The 21,675-nt window shown below is 51.8% G+C and overlaps 6 non-coding genes and 7 pseudogenes across 6 annotated transcripts; all 13 read right to left on the reverse strand.

Annotated features, from left to right (window-relative positions):
• Positions 1–168: 168 nt before the first annotated feature.
• Positions 169–277, reverse strand: LOC148151663 (5S ribosomal RNA; annotated as a pseudogene).
• A 1,546-nt stretch (positions 278–1,823) lies between these two features.
• On the reverse strand, positions 1,824–1,942 carry LOC148151664 (5S ribosomal RNA). Its single transcript, XR_015756290.1, has one exon. It is a non-coding gene; the product is annotated as a 5S ribosomal RNA (ribosomal RNA).
• A 1,549-nt stretch (positions 1,943–3,491) lies between these two features.
• On the reverse strand, positions 3,492–3,610 carry LOC148151665 (5S ribosomal RNA). Its single transcript, XR_015756624.1, has one exon. It is a non-coding gene; the product is annotated as a 5S ribosomal RNA (ribosomal RNA).
• Positions 3,611–5,157: 1,547 nt separating this feature from the next.
• On the reverse strand, positions 5,158–5,276 carry LOC148151666 (5S ribosomal RNA). Its single transcript, XR_015756312.1, has one exon. It is a non-coding gene; the product is annotated as a 5S ribosomal RNA (ribosomal RNA).
• A 1,546-nt stretch (positions 5,277–6,822) lies between these two features.
• On the reverse strand, positions 6,823–6,931 carry LOC148151667 (5S ribosomal RNA; annotated as a pseudogene).
• Positions 6,932–8,480: 1,549 nt separating this feature from the next.
• On the reverse strand, positions 8,481–8,589 carry LOC148151668 (5S ribosomal RNA; annotated as a pseudogene).
• Positions 8,590–10,135: 1,546 nt separating this feature from the next.
• On the reverse strand, positions 10,136–10,254 carry LOC148151669 (5S ribosomal RNA). The gene has a single exon (XR_015755725.1). It is a non-coding gene; the product is annotated as a 5S ribosomal RNA (ribosomal RNA).
• Positions 10,255–11,800: 1,546 nt separating this feature from the next.
• LOC148151670 (5S ribosomal RNA) lies at positions 11,801–11,909 on the reverse strand (annotated as a pseudogene).
• A 1,549-nt stretch (positions 11,910–13,458) lies between these two features.
• On the reverse strand, positions 13,459–13,567 carry LOC148151671 (5S ribosomal RNA; annotated as a pseudogene).
• A 1,546-nt stretch (positions 13,568–15,113) lies between these two features.
• LOC148151672 (5S ribosomal RNA) lies at positions 15,114–15,232 on the reverse strand. Its single transcript, XR_015755726.1, has one exon. It is a non-coding gene; the product is annotated as a 5S ribosomal RNA (ribosomal RNA).
• Positions 15,233–16,778: 1,546 nt separating this feature from the next.
• Positions 16,779–16,887, reverse strand: LOC148151673 (5S ribosomal RNA; annotated as a pseudogene).
• A 1,549-nt stretch (positions 16,888–18,436) lies between these two features.
• On the reverse strand, positions 18,437–18,545 carry LOC148151674 (5S ribosomal RNA; annotated as a pseudogene).
• Positions 18,546–20,094: 1,549 nt separating this feature from the next.
• On the reverse strand, positions 20,095–20,213 carry LOC148151675 (5S ribosomal RNA). The gene has a single exon (XR_015755728.1). It is a non-coding gene; the product is annotated as a 5S ribosomal RNA (ribosomal RNA).
• Positions 20,214–21,675: the final 1,462 nt, after the last annotated feature.

Consider the following 21,675-nt stretch of genomic DNA (forward strand, 5'->3'; position numbering starts at 1 on the left):
TTCTTGCTGATTTTGGCAGCGCTCCGCTCTCCTCCCCTCCGTGTCTCGTGCCTGCAGGAGACTGATGCCAGGCACAGCAGCAGCAGCAGCAAAAATAACCTGCCGCTCCATTGCCTGGCACAAGACAAGTGCAGAGGGGTGACTTGAGCAGCCACTGCTGGCGGAAAAAGCCTACTGCACCTGGTATTCCCAGGCGGTCTCCCATCCAAGTACTAACCAGGCCTGAGTCTGCTTAGCTTCCGAGATTAGACGTTTTCAGACTAGTATGGCCGTAGGCGCTGGCCCCTGCCTTTTCTCCCTACTTCAAGGCGTGCTGGCCAGCCACATTTTCTTTCTTGCTCTTTCTCTTTATCCCCTTTGGCTTTTTTTTCTCTTTTCTCTTTGCTCTTCCTCCTCCGTGCGTGCTTCCCTCCCTCCGTCCCTCCAGCTGCCTTTCAGCCAGCCCTTGCCCACCAGGCTCCTGTAGTCTCCCACATCCCCACACAGGCCAACTGCAAGCCCTCCCCCTGCTTCATAGGGCCGCAGCCTGCATTCTCTCATCCTTCCACACTCCTCCACCCCTCCATTTCGGAATGCCGGGCACTGACCAGTGGGGTACCGCACGGATCAGTACTGGGACCGCAGCTTTTTACAATCTATCTTCAGGATATACAAGATGGTATTAGCAATAACATTCGCAAATTTCATCAGCTGGGTGGCAGGGTGAAATGTGATGAGGATGTTAGGAGATTACAGGGTGACCTGGACAAGTTAGGTGAGTGCTCAGATGCATGGCAGATGCACTTTCACGTGGATAAATGGATCCTTATCCACTTTGGTGGCAAGAACAGGAAGGCAGATTACCACCTAAGTGGAATCAATTTAGGTAAAGGGGCAGTACAGAGAGATCTGGGGGTTCTTGTACACCACTCAATGAAGGTAAGCATGCAGGTACAGCAGGTAGTGAAGAAGGCTAATAGCATGCTGGCCTTCATAACAAGAGGGATTGAGTATAGAAGCAAAGAGGTCCTTCTGCAGCTGTACAGGGCCCTGGTGAGACCACACCTGGAGTACTGTGTGCAGTTCTGGTCTCCAAATTTGAGGAGAGACATTCTGGCTATTGAGGGAATGCAGCGTAGGTTCACGAGGTCAATTCCTGGAATGGCGGGATTACCTTACACTGAAAGACTGGAGCGACTGGGCTTGTGTACCCTTGAGTTTAGAAGACTGAGAGGGGATCTGGTTGAGACATATAAGATGATCAAAGGATTGGACACTCTGGCGGCAGGCAACATGTTTCCGCTGCGGGGTGAGTGCCGAAACAGAGGACACAGCTTAAAAATACGGGGTAGACCATTTAGGACAGAGATGAGGAGAAACTTCTTCACCCAGAGAGTGGTGGCTGTGTGGAATGCTCTGCCCCAGAGGGCAGTGGAGGCCCAGTCTCTGGATTCATTTAAGAAAGAGTTGGATAGAGCTCTCAAGGATAGTGGAATCAAGGGTTATGGAGATAAGGCAGGAACAGGATACTGATTAAGGAAGATCAGCCATGATCATATTGAATGGTGGTGCAGGCTGGAAGGGCAGAATGGCCAACTCCTGCACCTATTGTCTATTGTCCGCCTTTCCTGACTGCCACCCGCAGACAGCGTGCAGCCCCAATCCCTTTCTTTCCGCCTTTCTTGCTGATTTTGGCAGCGCTCCGCTCTCCTCCCCTCCGTGTCTCGTGCCTGCAGGAGACTGATGCCAGGCACAGCAGCAGCAGCAAAAATAACCTGCCGCTCCATTGCCTGGCACAAGACAAGTGCAGAGGGGTGACTTGAGCAGCCACTGCTGGCGGAAAAAGCCTACTGCACCTGGTATTCCCAGGCGGTCTCCCATCCAAGTACTAACCAGGCCTGAGTCTGCTTAGCTTCCAAGATCAGACGAGATCGGGCGTTTTCAGACTAGTACGGCCATAGGCGCTGGCCCCTGCCTTTTCTCCCTACTTCAAGGCGTGCTGGCCAGCCACATTTTCTTTCTTGCTCTTTCTCTTTATCCCCTTTGGCTTTTTTTTCTCTTTTCTCTTTGCTCTTCCTCCTCCGTGCGTGCTTCCCTCCCTCCGTCCCTCCAGCTGCCTTTCAGCCAGCCCTTGCCCACCAGGCTCCTGTAGTCTCCCACATCCCCACACAGGCCAACTGCAAGCCCTCCCCCTGCTTCATAGGGCCGCAGCCTGCATTCTCTCATCCTTCCACACTCCTCCACCCCTCCATTTCGGAATGCCGGGCACTGACCAGTGGGGTACCGCACGGATCAGTACTGGGACCGCAGCTTTTTACAATCTATCTTCAGGATATACAAGATGGTATTAGCAATAACATTCGCAAATTTCATCAGCTGGGTGGCAGGGTGAAATGTGATGAGGATGTTAGGAGATTACAGGGTGACCTGGACAAGTTAGGTGAGTGCTCAGATGCATGGCAGATGCACTTTCACGTGGATAAATGGATCCTTATCCACTTTGGTGGCAAGAACAGGAAGGCAGATTACCACCTAAGTGGAATCAATTTAGGTAAAGGGGCAGTACAGAGAGATCTGGGGGTTCTTGTACACCACTCAATGAAGGTAAGCATGCAGGTACAGCAGGTAGTGAAGAAGGCTAATAGCATGCTGGCCTTCATAACAAGAGGGATTGAGTATAGAAGCAAAGAGGTCCTTCTGCAGCTGTACAGGGCCCTGGTGAGACCACACCTGGAGTACTGTGTGCAGTTCTGGTCTCCAAATTTGAGGAGAGACATTCTGGCTATTGAGGGAATGCAGCGTAGGTTCACGAGGTCAATTCCTGGAATGGCGGGATTACCTTACACTGAAAGACTGGAGCGACTGGGCTTGTGTACCCTTGAGTTTAGAAGACTGAGAGGGGATCTGGTTGAGACATATAAGATGATCAAAGGATTGGACACTCTGGCGGCAGGCAACATGTTTCCGCTGCGGGGTGAGTGCCGAAACAGAGGACACAGCTTAAAAATACGGGGTAGACCATTTAGGACAGAGATGAGGAGAAACTTCTTCACCCAGAGAGTGGTGGCTGTGTGGAATGCTCTGCCCCAGAGGGCAGTGGAGGCCCAGTCTCTGGATTCATTTAAGAAAGAGTTGGATAGAGCTCTCAAGGATAGTGGAATCAAGGGTTATGGAGATAAGGCAGGAACAGGATACTGATTAAGGATGATCAGCCATGATCATATTGAATGGTGGTGCAGGCTGGAAGGGCAGAATGGCCAACTCCTGCACCTATTGTCTATTGTCCGCCTTTCCTGACTGCCACCCGCAGACAGCGTGCAGCCCCAATCCCTTTCTTTCCGCCTTTCTTGCTGATTTTGGCAGCGCTCCGCTCTCCTCCCCTCCGTGTCTCGTGCCTGCAGGAGACTGATGCCAGGCACAGCAGCAGCAGCAGCAAAAATAACCTGCCGCTCCATTGCCTGGCACAAGACAAGTGCAGAGGGGTGACTTGAGCAGCCACTGCTGGCGGAAAAAGCCTACTGCACCTGGTATTCCCAGGCGGTCTCCCATCCAAGTACTAACCAGGCCTGAGTCTGCTTAGCTTCCGAGATCAGACGAGATCGGGCGTTTTCAGACTAGTATGGCCGTAGGCGCTGGCCCCTGCCTTTTCTCCCTACTTCAAGGCGTGCTGGCCAGCCACATTTTCTTTCTTGCTCTTTCTCTTTATCCCCTTTGGCTTTTTTTTCTCTTTTCTCTTTGCTCTTCCTCCTCCGTGCGTGCTTCCCTCCCTCCGTCCCTCCAGATGCCTTTCAGGCCAGCCCTTGCCCACCAGGCTCCTGTAGTCTCCCACATCCCCACACAGGCCAACTGCAAGCCCTCCCCCTGCTTCATAGGGCCGCAGCCTGCATTCTCTCATCCTTCCACACTCCTCCACCCCTCCATTTCGGAATGCCGGGCACTGACCAGTGGGGTACCGCACGGATCAGTACTGGGACCGCAGCTTTTTACAATCTATCTTCAGGATATACAAGATGGTATTAGCAATAACATTCGCAAATTTCATCAGCTGGGTGGCAGGGTGAAATGTGATGAGGATGTTAGGAGATTACAGGGTGACCTGGACAAGTTAGGTGAGTGCTCAGATGCATGGCAGATGCACTTTCACGTGGATAAATGGATCCTTATCCACTTTGGTGGCAAGAACAGGAAGGCAGATTACCACCTAAGTGGAATCAATTTAGGTAAAGGGGCAGTACAGAGAGATCTGGGGGTTCTTGTACACCACTCAATGAAGGTAAGCATGCAGGTACAGCAGGTAGTGAAGAAGGCTAATAGCATGCTGGCCTTCATAACAAGAGGGATTGAGTATAGAAGCAAAGAGGTCCTTCTGCAGCTGTACAGGGCCCTGGTGAGACCACACCTGGAGTACTGTGTGCAGTTCTGGTCTCCAAATTTGAGGAGAGACATTCTGGCTATTGAGGGAATGCAGCGTAGGTTCACGAGGTCAATTCCTGGAATGGCGGGATTACCTTACACTGAAAGACTGGAGCGACTGGGCTTGTGTACCCTTGAGTTTAGAAGACTGAGAGGGGATCTGGTTGAGACATATAAGATGATCAAAGGATTGGACACTCTGGCGGCAGGCAACATGTTTCCGCTGCGGGGTGAGTGCCGAAACAGAGGACACAGCTTAAAAATACGGGGTAGACCATTTAGGACAGAGATGAGGAGAAACTTCTTCACCCAGAGAGTGGTGGCTGTGTGGAATGCTCTGCCCCAGAGGGCAGTGGAGGCCCAGTCTCTGGATTCATTTAAGAAAGAGTTGGATAGAGCTCTCAAGGATAGTGGAATCAAGGGTTATGGAGATAAGGCAGGAACAGGATACTGATTAAGGATGATCAGCCATGATCATATTGAATGGTGGTGCAGGCTGGAAGGGCAGAATGGCCAACTCCTGCACCTATTGTCTATTGTCCGCCTTTCCTGACTGCCACCCGCAGACAGCGTGCAGCCCCAATCCCTTTCTTTCCGCCTTTCTTGCTGATTTTGGCAGCGCTCCGCTCTCCTCCCCTCCGTGTCTCGTGCCTGCAGGAGACTGATGCCAGGCACAGCAGCAGCAGCAAAAATAACCTGCCGCTCCATTGCCTGGCACAAGACAAGTGCAGAGGGGTGACTTGAGCAGCCACTGCTGGCGGAAAAAGCCTACTGCACCTGGTATTCCCAGGCGGTCTCCCATCCAAGTACTAACTAGGCCTGAGTCTGCTTAGCTTCCAAGATCAGACGAGATCGGGCGTTTTCAGACTAGTATGGCCATAGGCGCTGGCCCCTGCCTTTTCTCCCTACTTCAAGGCGTGCTGGCCAGCCACATTTTCTTTCTTGCTCTTTCTCTTTATCCCCTTTGGCTTTTTTTTCTCTTTTCTCTTTGCTCTTCCTCCTCCGTGCGTGCTTCCCTCCCTCCGTCCCTCCAGCTGCCTTTCAGCCAGCCCTTGCCCACCAGGCTCCTGTAGTCTCACACATCCCCACACAGGCCAACTGCAAGCCCTCCCCCTGCTTCATAGGGCCGCAGCCTGCATTCTCTCATCCTTCCACACTCCTCCACCCCTCCATTTCGGAATGCCGGGCACTGACCAGTGGGGTACCGCACGGATCAGTACTGGGACCGCAGCTTTTTACAATCTATCTTCAGGATATACAAGATGGTATTAGCAATAACATTCGCAAATTTCATCAGCTGGGTGGCAGGGTGAAATGTGATGAGGATGTTAGGAGATTACAGGGTGACCTGGACAAGTTAAGTGAGTGCTCAGATGCATGGCAGATGCACTTTCACGTGGATAAATGGATCCTTATCCACTTTGGTGGCAAGAACAGGAAGGCAGATTACCACCTAAGTGGAATCAATTTAGGTAAAGGGGCAGTACAGAGAGATCTGGGGGTTCTTGTACACCACTCAATGAAGGTAAGCATGCAGGTACAGCAGGTAGTGAAGAAGGCTAATAGCATGCTGGCCTTCATAACAAGAGGGATTGAGTATAGAAGCAAAGAGGTCCTTCTGCAGCTGTACAGGGCCCTGGTGAGACCACACCTGGAGTACTGTGTGCAGTTCTGGTCTCCAAATTTGAGGAGAGACATTCTGGCTATTGAGGGAATGCAGCGTAGGTTCACGAGGTCAATTCCTGGAATGGCGGGATTACCTTACACTGAAAGACTGGAGCGACTGGGCTTGTGTACCCTTGAGTTTAGAAGACTGAGAGGGGATCTGGTTGAGACATATAAGATGATCAAAGGATTGGACACTCTGGCGGCAGGCAACATGTTTCCGCTGCGGGGTGAGTGCCGAAACAGAGGACACAGCTTAAAAATACGGGGTAGACCATTTAGGACAGAGATGAGGAGAAACTTCTTCACCCAGAGAGTGGTGGCTGTGTGGAATGCTCTGCCCCAGAGGGCAGTGGAGGCCCAGTCTCTGGATTCATTTAAGAAAGAGTTGGATAGAGCTCTCAAGGATAGTGGAATCAAGGGTTATGGAGATAAGGCAGGAACAGGATACTGATTAAGGATGATCAGCCATGATCATATTGAATGGTGGTGCAGGCTGGAAGGGCAGAATGGCCAACTCCTGCACCTATTGTCTATTGTCCGCCTTTCCTGACTGCCACCCGCAGACAGCGTGCAGCCCCAATCCCTTTCTTTCCGCCTTTCTTGCTGATTTTGGCAGCGCTCCGCTCTCCTCCCCTCCGTGTCTCGTGCCTGCAGGAGACTGATGCCAGGCACAGCAGCAGCAGCAAAAATAACCTGCCGCTCCATTGCCTGGCACAAGACAAGTGCAGAGGGGTGACTTGAGCAGCCACTGCTGGCGGAAAAAGCCTACTGCACCTGGTATTCCCAGGCGGTTTCCCATCCAAGTACTAACCAGGCCTGAGTCTGCTTAGCTTCCGAGATCAGGCGTTTTCAGACTAGTATGGCCGCAGGCGCTGGCCCCTCCCTTTTCTCCCTACTTCAAGGCGTGCTGGCCAGCCACATTTTCTTTGTTGCTCTTTCTCTTTATCCCCTTTGGCTTTTTTTTCTCTTTTCTCTTTGCTCTTCCTCCTCCGTGCGTGCTTCCCTCCCTCCGTCCCTCCAGCTGCCTTTCAGCCAGCCCTTGCCCACCAGGCTCCTGTAGTCTCCCACATCCCCACACAGGCCAACTGCAAGCCCTCCCCCTGCTTCATAGGGCCGCAGCCTGCATTCTCTCATCCTTCCACACTCCTCCACCCCTTCATTTCGGAATGCCAGGCACTGACCAGTGGGGTACCGCACGGATCAGTACTGGGACCGCAGCTTTTTACAATCTATCTTCAGGATATACAAGATGGTATTAGCAATAACATTCGCAAATTTCATCAGCTGGGTGGCAGGGTGAAATGTGATGAGGATGTTAGGAGATTACAGGGTGACCTGGACAAGTTAGGTGAGTGCTCAGATGCATGGCAGATGCACTTTCACGTGGATAAATGGATCCTTATCCACTTTGGTGGCAAGAACAGGAAGGCAGATTACCACCTAAGTGGAATCAATTTAGGTAAAGGGGCAGTACAGAGAGATCTGGGGGTTCTTGTACACCACTCAATGAAGGTAAGCATGCAGGTACAGCAGGTAGTGAAGAAGGCTAATAGCATGCTGGCCTTCATAACAAGAGGGATTGAGTATAGAAGCAAAGAGGTCCTTCTGCAGCTGTACAGGGCCCTGGTGAGACCACACCTGGAGTACTGTGTGCAGTTCTGGTCTCCAAATTTGAGGAGAGACATTCTGGCTATTGAGGGAATGCAGCGTAGGTACACGAGGTCAATTCCTGGAATGGCGGGATTACCTTACACTGAAAGACTGGAGCGACTGGGCTTGTGTACCCTTGAGTTTAGAAGACTGAGAGGGGATCTGGTTGAGACATATAAGATGATCAAAGGATTGGACACTCTGGCGGCAGGCAACATGTTTCCGCTGCGGGGTGAGTGCCGAAACAGAGGACACAGCTTAAAAATACGGGGTAGACCATTTAGGACAGAGATGAGGAGAAACTTCTTCACCCAGAGAGTGGTGGCTGTGTGGAATGCTCTGCCCCAGAGGGCAGTGGAGGCCCAGTCTCTGGATTCATTTAAGAAAGAGTTGGATAGAGCTCTCAAGGATAGTGGAATCAAGGGTTATGGAGATAAGGCAGGAACAGGATACTGATTAAGGATGATCAGCCATGATCATATTGAATGGTGGTGCAGGCTGGAAGGGCAGAATGGCCAACTCCTGCACCTATTGTCTATTGTCCGCCTTTCCTGACTGCCACCCGCAGACAGCGTGCAGCCCCAATCCCTTTCTTTCCGCCTTTCTTGCTGATTTTGGCAGCGCTCCGCTCTCCTCCCCTCCGTGTCTCGTGCCTGCAGGAGACTGATGCCAGGCACAGCAGCAGCAGCAGCAAAAATAACCTGCCGCTCCATTGCCTGGCACAAGACAAGTGCAGAGGGGTGACTTGAGCAGCCACTGCTGGCGGAAAAAGCCTACTGCACCTGGTATTCCCAGGCGGTCTCCCATCCAAGTACTAACCAGGCCTGAGTCTGCTTAGCTTCCGAGATTAGACGTTTTCAGACTAGTATGGCCGTAGGCGCTGGCCCCTGCCTTTTCTCCCTACTTCAAGGCGTGCTGGCCAGCCACATTTTCTTTCTTGCTCTTTCTCTTTATCCCCTTTGGCTTTTTTTTCTCTTTTCTCTTTGCTCTTCCTCCTCCGTGCGTGCTTCCCTCCCTCCGTCCCTCCAGCTGCCTTTCAGCCAGCCCTTGCCCACCAGGCTCCTGTAGTCTCCCACATCCCCACACAGGCCAACTGCAAGCCCTCCCCCTGCTTCATAGGGCCGCAGCCTGCATTCTCTCATCCTTCCACACTCCTCCACCCCTCCATTTCGGAATGCCGGGCACTGACCAGTGGGGTACCGCACGGATCAGTACTGGGACCGCAGCTTTTTACAATCTATCTTCAGGATATACAAGATGGTATTAGCAATAACATTCGCAAATTTCATCAGCTGGGTGGCAGGGTGAAATGTGATGAGGATGTTAGGAGATTACAGGGTGACCTGGACAAGTTAGGTGAGTGCTCAGATGCATGGCAGATGCACTTTCACGTGGATAAATGGATCCTTATCCACTTTGGTGGCAAGAACAGGAAGGCAGATTACCACCTAAGTGGAATCAATTTAGGTAAAGGGGCAGTACAGAGAGATCTGGGGGTTCTTGTACACCACTCAATGAAGGTAAGCATGCAGGTACAGCAGGTAGTGAAGAAGGCTAATAGCATGCTGGCCTTCATAACAAGAGGGATTGAGTATAGAAGCAAAGAGGTCCTTCTGCAGCTGTACAGGGCCCTGGTGAGACCACACCTGGAGTACTGTGTGCAGTTCTGGTCTCCAAATTTGAGGAGAGACATTCTGGCTATTGAGGGAATGCAGCGTAGGTTCACGAGGTCAATTCCTGGAATGGCGGGATTACCTTACACTGAAAGACTGGAGCGACTGGGCTTGTGTACCCTTGAGTTTAGAAGACTGAGAGGGGATCTGGTTGAGACATATAAGATGATCAAAGGATTGGACACTCTGGCGGCAGGCAACATGTTTCCGCTGCGGGGTGAGTGCCGAAACAGAGGACACAGCTTAAAAATACGGGGTAGACCATTTAGGACAGAGATGAGGAGAAACTTCTTCACCCAGAGAGTGGTGGCTGTGTGGAATGCTCTGCCCCAGAGGGCAGTGGAGGCCCAGTCTCTGGATTCATTTAAGAAAGAGTTGGATAGAGCTCTCAAGGATAGTGGAATCAAGGGTTATGGAGATAAGGCAGGAACAGGATACTGATTAAGGATGATCAGCCATGATCATATTGAATGGTGGTGCAGGCTGGAAGGGCAGAATGGCCAACTCCTGCACCTATTGTCTATTGTCCGCCTTTCCTGACTGCCACCCGCAGACAGCGTGCAGCCCCAATCCCTTTCTTTCCGCCTTTCTTGCTGATTTTGGCAGCGCTCCGCTCTCCTCCCCTCCGTGTCTCGTGCCTGCAGGAGACTGATGCCAGGCACAGCAGCAGCAGCAAAAATAACCTGCCGCTCCATTGCCTGGCACAAGACAAGTGCAGAGGGGTGACTTGAGCAGCCACTGCTGGCGGAAAAAGCCTACTGCACCTGGTATTCCCAGGCGGTCTCCCATCCAAGTACTAACCAGGCCTGAGTCTGCTTAGCTTCCAAGATCAGACGAGATCGGGCGTTTTCAGACTAGTATGGCCATAGGCGCTGGCCCCTGCCTTTTCTCCCTACTTCAAGGCGTGCTGGCCAGCCACATTTTCTTTCTTGCTCTTTCTCTTTATCCCCTTTGGCTTTTTTTTCTCTTTTCTCTTTGCTCTTCCTCCTCCGTGCGTGCTTCCCTCCCTCCGTCCCTCCAGCTGCCTTTCAGCCAGCCCTTGCCCACCAGGCTCCTGTAGTCTCACACATCCCCACACAGGCCAACTGCAAGCCCTCCCCCTGCTTCATAGGGCCGCAGCCTGCATTCTCTCATCCTTCCACACTCCTCCACCCCTCCATTTCGGAATGCCGGGCACTGACCAGTGGGGTACCGCACGGATCAGTACTGGGACCGCAGCTTTTTACAATCTATCTTCAGGATATACAAGATGGTATTAGCAATAACATTCGCAAATTTCATCAGCTGGGTGGCAGGGTGAAATGTGATGAGGATGTTAGGAGATTACAGGGTGACCTGGACAAGTTAAGTGAGTGCTCAGATGCATGGCAGATGCACTTTCACGTGGATAAATGGATCCTTATCCACTTTGGTGGCAAGAACAGGAAGGCAGATTACCACCTAAGTGGAATCAATTTAGGTAAAGGGGCAGTACAGAGAGATCTGGGGGTTCTTGTACACCACTCAATGAAGGTAAGCATGCAGGTACAGCAGGTAGTGAAGAAGGCTAATAGCATGCTGGCCTTCATAACAAGAGGGATTGAGTATAGAAGCAAAGAGGTCCTTCTGCAGCTGTACAGGGCCCTGGTGAGACCACACCTGGAGTACTGTGTGCAGTTCTGGTCTCCAAATTTGAGGAGAGACATTCTGGCTATTGAGGGAATGCAGCGTAGGTTCACGAGGTCAATTCCTGGAATGGCGGGATTACCTTACACTGAAAGACTGGAGCGACTGGGCTTGTGTACCCTTGAGTTTAGAAGACTGAGAGGGGATCTGGTTGAGACATATAAGATGATCAAAGGATTGGACACTCTGGCGGCAGGCAACATGTTTCCGCTGCGGGGTGAGTGCCGAAACAGAGGACACAGCTTAAAAATACGGGGTAGACCATTTAGGACAGAGATGAGGAGAAACTTCTTCACCCAGAGAGTGGTGGCTGTGTGGAATGCTCTGCCCCAGAGGGCAGTGGAGGCCCAGTCTCTGGATTCATTTAAGAAAGAGTTGGATAGAGCTCTCAAGGATAGTGGAATCAAGGGTTATGGAGATAAGGCAGGAACAGGATACTGATTAAGGATGATCAGCCATGATCATATTGAATGGTGGTGCAGGCTGGAAGGGCAGAATGGCCAACTCCTGCACCTATTGTCTATTGTCCGCCTTTCCTGACTGCCACCCGCAGACAGCGTGCAGCCCCAATCCCTTTCTTTCCGCCTTTCTTGCTGATTTTGGCAGCGCTCCGCTCTCCTCCCCTCCGTGTCTCGTGCCTGCAGGAGACTGATGCCAGGCACAGCAGCAGCAGCAAAAATAACCTGCCGCTCCATTGCCTGGCACAAGACAAGTGCAGAGGGGTGACTTGAGCAGCCACTGCTGGCGGAAAAAGCCTACTGCACCTGGTATTCCCAGGCGGTTTCCCATCCAAGTACTAACCAGGCCTGAGTCTGCTTAGCTTCCGAGATCAGGCGTTTTCAGACTAGTATGGCCGCAGGCGCTGGCCCCTCCCTTTTCTCCCTACTTCAAGGCGTGCTGGCCAGCCACATTTTCTTTGTTGCTCTTTCTCTTTATCCCCTTTGGCTTTTTTTTCTCTTTTCTCTTTGCTCTTCCTCCTCCGTGCGTGCTTCCCTCCCTCCGTCCCTCCAGCTGCCTTTCAGCCAGCCCTTGCCCACCAGGCTCCTGTAGTCTCCCACATCCCCACACAGGCCAACTGCAAGCCCTCCCCCTGCTTCATAGGGCCGCAGCCTGCATTCTCTCATCCTTCCACACTCCTCCACCCCTTCATTTCGGAATGCCAGGCACTGACCAGTGGGGTACCGCACGGATCAGTACTGGGACCGCAGCTTTTTACAATCTATCTTCAGGATATACAAGATGGTATTAGCAATAACATTCGCAAATTTCATCAGCTGGGTGGCAGGGTGAAATGTGATGAGGATGTTAGGAGATTACAGGGTGACCTGGACAAGTTAGGTGAGTGCTCAGATGCATGGCAGATGCACTTTCACGTGGATAAATGGATCCTTATCCACTTTGGTGGCAAGAACAGGAAGGCAGATTACCACCTAAGTGGAATCAATTTAGGTAAAGGGGCAGTACAGAGAGATCTGGGGGTTCTTGTACACCACTCAATGAAGGTAAGCATGCAGGTACAGCAGGTAGTGAAGAAGGCTAATAGCATGCTGGCCTTCATAACAAGAGGGATTGAGTATAGAAGCAAAGAGGTCCTTCTGCAGCTGTACAGGGCCCTGGTGAGACCACACCTGGAGTACTGTGTGCAGTTCTGGTCTCCAAATTTGAGGAGAGACATTCTGGCTATTGAGGGAATGCAGCGTAGGTACACGAGGTCAATTCCTGGAATGGCGGGATTACCTTACACTGAAAGACTGGAGCGACTGGGCTTGTGTACCCTTGAGTTTAGAAGACTGAGAGGGGATCTGGTTGAGACATATAAGATGATCAAAGGATTGGACACTCTGGCGGCAGGCAACATGTTTCCGCTGCGGGGTGAGTGCCGAAACAGAGGACACAGCTTAAAAATACGGGGTAGACCATTTAGGACAGAGATGAGGAGAAACTTCTTCACCCAGAGAGTGGTGGCTGTGTGGAATGCTCTGCCCCAGAGGGCAGTGGAGGCCCAGTCTCTGGATTCATTTAAGAAAGAGTTGGATAGAGCTCTCAAGGATAGTGGAATCAAGGGTTATGGAGATAAGGCAGGAACAGGATACTGATTAAGGATGATCAGCCATGATCATATTGAATGGTGGTGCAGGCTGGAAGGGCAGAATGGCCAACTCCTGCACCTATTGTCTATTGTCCGCCTTTCCTGACTGCCACCCGCAGACAGCGTGCAGCCCCAATCCCTTTCTTTCCGCCTTTCTTGCTGATTTTGGCAGCGCTCCGCTCTCCTCCCCTCCGTGTCTCGTGCCTGCAGGAGACTGATGCCAGGCACAGCAGCAGCAGCAGCAAAAATAACCTGCCGCTCCATTGCCTGGCACAAGACAAGTGCAGAGGGGTGACTTGAGCAGCCACTGCTGGCGGAAAAAGCCTACTGCACCTGGTATTCCCAGGCGGTCTCCCATCCAAGTACTAACCAGGCCTGAGTCTGCTTAGCTTCCGAGATTAGACGTTTTCAGACTAGTATGGCCGTAGGCGCTGGCCCCTGCCTTTTCTCCCTACTTCAAGGCGTGCTGGCCAGCCACATTTTCTTTCTTGCTCTTTCTCTTTATCCCCTTTGGCTTTTTTTTCTCTTTTCTCTTTGCTCTTCCTCCTCCGTGCGTGCTTCCCTCCCTCCGTCCCTCCAGCTGCCTTTCAGCCAGCCCTTGCCCACCAGGCTCCTGTAGTCTCCCACATCCCCACACAGGCCAACTGCAAGCCCTCCCCCTGCTTCATAGGGCCGCAGCCTGCATTCTCTCATCCTTCCACACTCCTCCACCCCTCCATTTCGGAATGCCGGGCACTGACCAGTGGGGTACCGCACGGATCAGTACTGGGACCGCAGCTTTTTACAATCTATCTTCAGGATATACAAGATGGTATTAGCAATAACATTCGCAAATTTCATCAGCTGGGTGGCAGGGTGAAATGTGATGAGGATGTTAGGAGATTACAGGGTGACCTGGACAAGTTAGGTGAGTGCTCAGATGCATGGCAGATGCACTTTCACGTGGATAAATGGATCCTTATCCACTTTGGTGGCAAGAACAGGAAGGCAGATTACCACCTAAGTGGAATCAATTTAGGTAAAGGGGCAGTACAGAGAGATCTGGGGGTTCTTGTACACCACTCAATGAAGGTAAGCATGCAGGTACAGCAGGTAGTGAAGAAGGCTAATAGCATGCTGGCCTTCATAACAAGAGGGATTGAGTATAGAAGCAAAGAGGTCCTTCTGCAGCTGTACAGGGCCCTGGTGAGACCACACCTGGAGTACTGTGTGCAGTTCTGGTCTCCAAATTTGAGGAGAGACATTCTGGCTATTGAGGGAATGCAGCGTAGGTTCACGAGGTCAATTCCTGGAATGGCGGGATTACCTTACACTGAAAGACTGGAGCGACTGGGCTTGTGTACCCTTGAGTTTAGAAGACTGAGAGGGGATCTGGTTGAGACATATAAGATGATCAAAGGATTGGACACTCTGGCGGCAGGCAACATGTTTCCGCTGCGGGGTGAGTGCCGAAACAGAGGACACAGCTTAAAAATACGGGGTAGACCATTTAGGACAGAGATGAGGAGAAACTTCTTCACCCAGAGAGTGGTGGCTGTGTGGAATGCTCTGCCCCAGAGGGCAGTGGAGGCCCAGTCTCTGGATTCATTTAAGAAAGAGTTGGATAGAGCTCTCAAGGATAGTGGAATCAAGGGTTATGGAGATAAGGCAGGAACAGGATACTGATTAAGGATGATCAGCCATGATCATATTGAATGGTGGTGCAGGCTGGAAGGGCAGAATGGCCAACTCCTGCACCTATTGTCTATTGTCCGCCTTTCCTGACTGCCACCCGCAGACAGCGTGCAGCCCCAATCCCTTTCTTTCCGCCTTTCTTGCTGATTTTGGCAGCGCTCCGCTCTCCTCCCCTCCGTGTCTCGTGCCTGCAGGAGACTGATGCCAGGCACAGCAGCAGCAGCAAAAATAACCTGCCGCTCCATTGCCTGGCACAAGACAAGTGCAGAGGGGTGACTTGAGCAGCCACTGCTGGCGGAAAAAGCCTACTGCACCTGGTATTCCCAGGCGGTCTCCCATCCAAGTACTAACCAGGCCTGAGTCTGCTTAGCTTCCAAGATCAGACGAGATCGGGCGTTTTCAGACTAGTATGGCCATAGGCGCTGGCCCCTGCCTTTTCTCCCTACTTCAAGGCGTGCTGGCCAGCCACATTTTCTTTCTTGCTCTTTCTCTTTATCCCCTTTGGCTTTTTTTTCTCTTTTCTCTTTGCTCTTCCTCCTCCGTGCGTGCTTCCCTCCCTCCGTCCCTCCAGCTGCCTTTCAGCCAGCCCTTGCCCACCAGGCTCCTGTAGTCTCACACATCCCCACACAGGCCAACTGCAAGCCCTCCCCCTGCTTCATAGGGCCGCAGCCTGCATTCTCTCATCCTTCCACACTCCTCCACCCCTCCATTTCGGAATGCCGGGCACTGACCAGTGGGGTACCGCACGGATCAGTACTGGGACCGCAGCTTTTTACAATCTATCTTCAGGATATACAAGATGGTATTAGCAATAACATTCGCAAATTTCATCAGCTGGGTGGCAGGGTGAAATGTGATGAGGATGTTAGGAGATTACAGGGTGACCTGGACAAGTTAAGTGAGTGCTCAGATGCATGGCAGATGCACTTTCACGTGGATAAATGGATCCTTATCCACTTTGGTGGCAAGAACAGGAAGGCAGATTACCACCTAAGTGGAATCAATTTAGGTAAAGGGGCAGTACAGAGAGATCTGGGGGTTCTTGTACACCACTCAATGAAGGTAAGCATGCAGGTACAGCAGGTAGTGAAGAAGGCTAATAGCATGCTGGCCTTCATAACAAGAGGGATTGAGTATAGAAGCAAAGAGGTCCTTCTGCAGCTGTACAGGGCCCTGGTGAGACCACACCTGGAGTACTGTGTGCAGTTCTGGTCTCCAAATTTGAGGAGAGACATTCTGGCTATTGAGGGAATGCAGCGTAGGTTCACGAGGTCAATTCCTGGAATGGCGGGATTACCTTACACTGAAAGACTGGAGCGACTGGGCTTGTGTACCCTTGAGTTTAGAAGACTGAGAGGGGATCTGGTTGAGACATATAAGATGATCAAAGGATTGGACACTCTGGCGGCAGGCAACATGTTTCCGCTGCGGGGTGAGTGCCGAAACAGAGGACACAGCTTAAAAATACGGGGTAGACCATTTAGGACAGAGATGAGGAGAAACTTCTTCACCCAGAGAGTGGTGGCTGTGTGGAATGCTCTGCCCCAGAGGGCAGTGGAGGCCCAGTCTCTGGATTCATTTAAGAAAGAGTTGGATAGAGCTCTCAAGGATAGTGGAATCAAGGGTTATGGAGATAAGGCAGGAACAGGATACTGATTAAGGATGATCAGCCATGATCATATTGAATGGTGGTGCAGGCTGGAAGGGCAGAATGGCCAACTCCTGCACCTATTGTCTATTGTCCGCCTTTCCTGACTGCCACCCGCAGACAGCGTGCAGCCCCAATCCCTTTCTTTCCGCCTTTCTTGCTGATTTTGGCAGCGCTCCGCTCTCCTCCCCTCCGTGTCTCGTGCCTGCAGGAGACTGATGCCAGGCACAGCAGCAGCAGCAAAAATAACCTGCCGCTCCATTGCCTGGCACAAGACAAGTGCAGAGGGGTGACTTGAGCAGCCACTGCTGGCGGAAAAAGCCTACTGCACCTGGTATTCCCAGGCGGTTTCCCATCCAAGTACTAACCAGGCCTGAGTCTGCTTAGCTTCCGAGATCAGGCGTTTTCAGACTAGTATGGCCGCAGGCGCTGGCCCCTCCCTTTTCTCCCTACTTCAAGGCGTGCTGGCCAGCCACATTTTCTTTGTTGCTCTTTCTCTTTATCCCCTTTGGCTTTTTTTTCTCTTTTCTCTTTGCTCTTCCTCCTCCGTGCGTGCTTCCCTCCCTCCGTCCCTCCAGCTGCCTTTCAGCCAGCCCTTGCCCACCAGGCTCCTGTAGTCTCCCACATCCCCACACAGGCCAACTGCAAGCCCTCCCCCTGCTTCATAGGGCCGCAGCCTGCATTCTCTCATCCTTCCACACTCCTCCACCCCTTCATTTCGGAATGCCAGGCACTGACCAGTGGGGTACCGCACGGATCAGTACTGGGACCGCAGCTTTTTACAATCTATCTTCAGGATATACAAGATGGTATTAGCAATAACATTCGCAAATTTCATCAGCTGGGTGGCAGGGTGAAATGTGATGAGGATCTTAGGAGATTACAGGGTGACCTGGACAAGTTAGGTGAGTGCTCAGATGCATGGCAGATGCACTTTCACGTGGATAAATGGATCCTTATCCACTTTGGTGGCAAGAACAGGAAGGCAGATTACCACCTAAGTGGAATCAATTTAGGTAAAGGGGCAGTACAGAGAGATCTGGGGGTTCTTGTACACCACTCAATGAAGGTAAGCATGCAGGTACAGCAGGTAGTGAAGAAGGCTAATAGCATGCTGGCCTTCATAACAAGAGGGATTGAGTATAGAAGCAAAGAGGTCCTTCTGCAGCTGTACAGGGCCCTGGTGAGACCACACCTGGAGTACTGTGTGCAGTTCTGGTCTCCAAATTTGAGGAGAGACATTCTGGCTATTGAGGGAATGCAGCGTAGGTACACGAGGTCAATTCCTGGAATGGCGGGATTACCTTACACTGAAAGACTGGAGCGACTGGGCTTGTGTACCCTTGAGTTTAGAAGACTGAGAGGGGATCTGGTTGAGACATATAAGATGATCAAAGGATTGGACACTCTGGCGGCAGGCAACATGTTTCCGCTGCGGGGTGAGTGCCGAAACAGAGGACACAGCTTAAAAATACGGGGTAGACCATTTAGGACAGAGATGAGGAGAAACTTCTTCACCCAGAGAGTGGTGGCTGTGTGGAATGCTCTGCCCCAGAGGGCAGTGGAGGCCCAGTCTCTGGATTCATTTAAGAAAGAGTTGGATAGAGCTCTCAAGGATAGTGGAATCAAGGGTTATGGAGATAAGGCAGGAACAGGATACTGATTAAGGATGATCAGCCATGATCATATTGAATGGTGGTGCAGGCTGGAAGGGCAGAATGGCCAACTCCTGCACCTATTGTCTATTGTCCGCCTTTCCTGACTGCCACCCGCAGACAGCGTGCAGCCCCAATCCCTTTCTTTCCGCCTTTCTTGCTGATTTTGGCAGCGCTCCGCTCTCCTCCCCTCCGTGTCTCGTGCCTGCAGGAGACTGATGCCAGGCACAGCAGCAGCAGCAGCAAAAATAACCTGCCGCTCCATTGCCTGGCACAAGACAAGTGCAGAGGGGTGACTTGAGCAGCCACTGCTGGCGGAAAAAGCCTACTGCACCTGGTATTCCCAGGCGGTCTCCCATCCAAGTACTAACCAGGCCTGAGTCTGCTTAGCTTCCGAGATTAGACGTTTTCAGACTAGTATGGCCGTAGGCGCTGGCCCCTGCCTTTTCTCCCTACTTCAAGGCGTGCTGGCCAGCCACATTTTCTTTCTTGCTCTTTCTCTTTATCCCCTTTGGCTTTTTTTTCTCTTTTCTCTTTGCTCTTCCTCCTCCGTGCGTGCTTCCCTCCCTCCGTCCCTCCAGCTGCCTTTCAGCCAGCCCTTGCCCACCAGGCTCCTGTAGTCTCCCACATCCCCACACAGGCCAACTGCAAGCCCTCCCCCTGCTTCATAGGGCCGCAGCCTGCATTCTCTCATCCTTCCACACTCCTCCACCCCTCCATTTCGGAATGCCGGGCACTGACCAGTGGGGTACCGCACGGATCAGTACTGGGACCGCAGCTTTTTACAATCTATCTTCAGGATATACAAGATGGTATTAGCAATAACATTCGCAAATTTCATCAGCTGGGTGGCAGGGTGAAATGTGATGAGGATCTTAGGAGATTACAGGGTGACCTGGACAAGTTAGGTGAGTGCTCAGATGCATGGCAGATGCACTTTCACGTGGATAAATGGATCCTTATCCACTTTGGTGGCAAGAACAGGAAGGCAGATTACCACCTAAGTGGAATCAATTTAGGTAAAGGGGCAGTACAGAGAGATCTGGGGGTTCTTGTACACCACTCAATGAAGGTAAGCATGCAGGTACAGCAGGTAGTGAAGAAGGCTAATAGCATGCTGGCCTTCATAACAAGAGGGATTGAGTATAGAAGCAAAGAGGTCCTTCTGCAGCTGTACAGGGCCCTGGTGAGACCACACCTGGAGTACTGTGTGCAGTTCTGGTCTCCAAATTTGAGGAGAGACATTCTGGCTATTGAGGGAATGCAGCGTAGGTTCACGAGGTCAATTCCTGGAATGGCGGGATTACCTTACACTGAAAGACTGGAGCGACTGGGCTTGTGTACCCTTGAGTTTAGAAGACTGAGAGGGGATCTGGTTGAGACATATAAGATGATCAAAGGATTGGACACTCTGGCGGCAGGCAACATGTTTCCGCTGCGGGGTGAGTGCCGAAACAGAGGACACAGCTTAAAAATACGGGGTAGACCATTTAGGACAGAGATGAGGAGAAACTTCTTCACCCAGAGAGTGGTGGCTGTGTGGAATGCTCTGCCCCAGAGGGCAGTGGAGGCCCAGTCTCTGGATTCATTTAAGAAAGAGTTGGATAGAGCTCTCAAGGATAGTGGAATCAAGGGTTATGGAGATAAGGCAGGAACAGGATACTGATTAAGGATGATCAGCCATGATCATATTGAATGGTGGTGCAGGCTGGAAGGGCAGAATGGCCAACTCCTGCACCTATTGTCTATTGTCCGCCTTTCCTGACTGCCACCCGCAGACAGCGTGCAGCCCCAATCCCTTTCTTTCCGCCTTTCTTGCTGATTTTGGCAGCGCTCCGCTCTCCTCCCCTCCGTGTCTCGTGCCTGCAGGAGACTGATGCCAGGCACAGCAGCAGCAGCAGCAAAAATAACCTGCCGCTCCATTGCCTGGCACAAGACAAGTGCAGAGGGGTGACTTGAGCAGCCACTGCTGGCGGAAAAAGCCTACTGCACCTGGTATTCCCAGGCGGTCTCCCATCCAAGTACTAACCAGGCCTGAGTCTGCTTAGCTTCCAAGATCAGACGAGATCGGGCGTTTTCAGACTAGTATGGCCATAGGCGCTGGCCCCTGCCTTTTCTCCCTACTTCAAGGCGTGCTGGCCAGCCACATTTTCTTTCTTGCTCTTTCTCTTTATCCCCTTTGGCTTTTTTTTCTCTTTTCTCTTTGCTCTTCCTCCTCCGTGCGTGCTTCCCTCCCTCCGTCCCTCCAGCTGCCTTTCAGCCAGCCCTTGCCCACCAGGCTCCTGTAGTCTCACACATCCCCACACAGGCCAACTGCAAGCCCTCCCCCTGCTTCATAGGGCCGCAGCCTGCATTCTCTCATCCTTCCACACTCCTCCACCCCTCCATTTCGGAATGCCGGGCACTGACCAGTGGGGTACCGCACGGATCAGTACTGGGACCGCAGCTTTTTACAATCTATCTTCAGGATATACAAGATGGTATTAGCAATAACATTCGCAAATTTCATCAGCTGGGTGGCAGGGTGAAATGTGATGAGGATGTTAGGAGATTACAGGGTGACCTGGACAAGTTAAGTGAGTGCTCAGATGCATGGCAGATGCACTTTCACGTGGATAAATGGATCCTTATCCACTTTGGTGGCAAGAACAGGAAGGCAGATTACCACCTAAGTGGAATCAATTTAGGTAAAGGGGCAGTACAGAGAGATCTGGGGGTTCTTGTACACCACTCAATGAAGGTAAGCATGCAGGTACAGCAGGTAGTGAAGAAGGCTAATAGCATGCTGGCCTTCATAACAAGAGGGATTGAGTATAGAAGCAAAGAGGTCCTTCTGCAGCTGTACAGGGCCCTGGTGAGACCACACCTGGAGTACTGTGTGCAGTTCTGGTCTCCAAATTTGAGGAGAGACATTCTGGCTATTGAGGGAATGCAGCGTAGGTTCACGAGGTCAATTCCTGGAATGGCGGGATTACCTTACACTGAAAGACTGGAGCGACTGGGCTTGTGTACCCTTGAGTTTAGAAGACTGAGAGGGGATCTGGTTGAGACATATAAGATGATCAAAGGATTGGACACTCTGGCGGCAGGCAACATGTTTCCGCTGCGGGGTGAGTGCCGAAACAGAGGACACAGCTTAAAAATACGGGGTAGACCATTTAGGACAGAGATGAGGAGAAACTTCTTCACCCAGAGAGTGGTGGCTGTGTGGAATGCTCTGCCCCAGAGGGCAGTGGAGGCCCAGTCTCTGGATTCATTTAAGAAAGAGTTGGATAGAGCTCTCAAGGATAGTGGAATCAAGGGTTATGGAGATAAGGCAGGAACAGGATACTGATTAAGGATGATCAGCCATGATCATATTGAATGGTGGTGCAGGCTGGAAGGGCAGAATGGCCAACTCCTGCACCTATTGTCTATTGTCCGCCTTTCCTGACTGCCACCCGCAGACAGCGTGCAGCCCCAATCCCTTTCTTTCCGCCTTTCTTGCTGATTTTGGCAGCGCTCCGCTCTCCTCCCCTCCGTGTCTCGTGCCTGCAGGAGACTGATGCCAGGCACAGCAGC

Source organism: Chiloscyllium plagiosum, unplaced genomic scaffold, assembly GCF_037043375.1.
Source record: "Chiloscyllium plagiosum isolate Xiang-an unplaced genomic scaffold, Cpla_swu_hap1 HiC_scaffold_3, whole genome shotgun sequence".
Classification (NCBI taxonomy): domain Eukaryota; kingdom Metazoa; phylum Chordata; class Chondrichthyes; order Orectolobiformes; family Hemiscylliidae; genus Chiloscyllium; species Chiloscyllium plagiosum.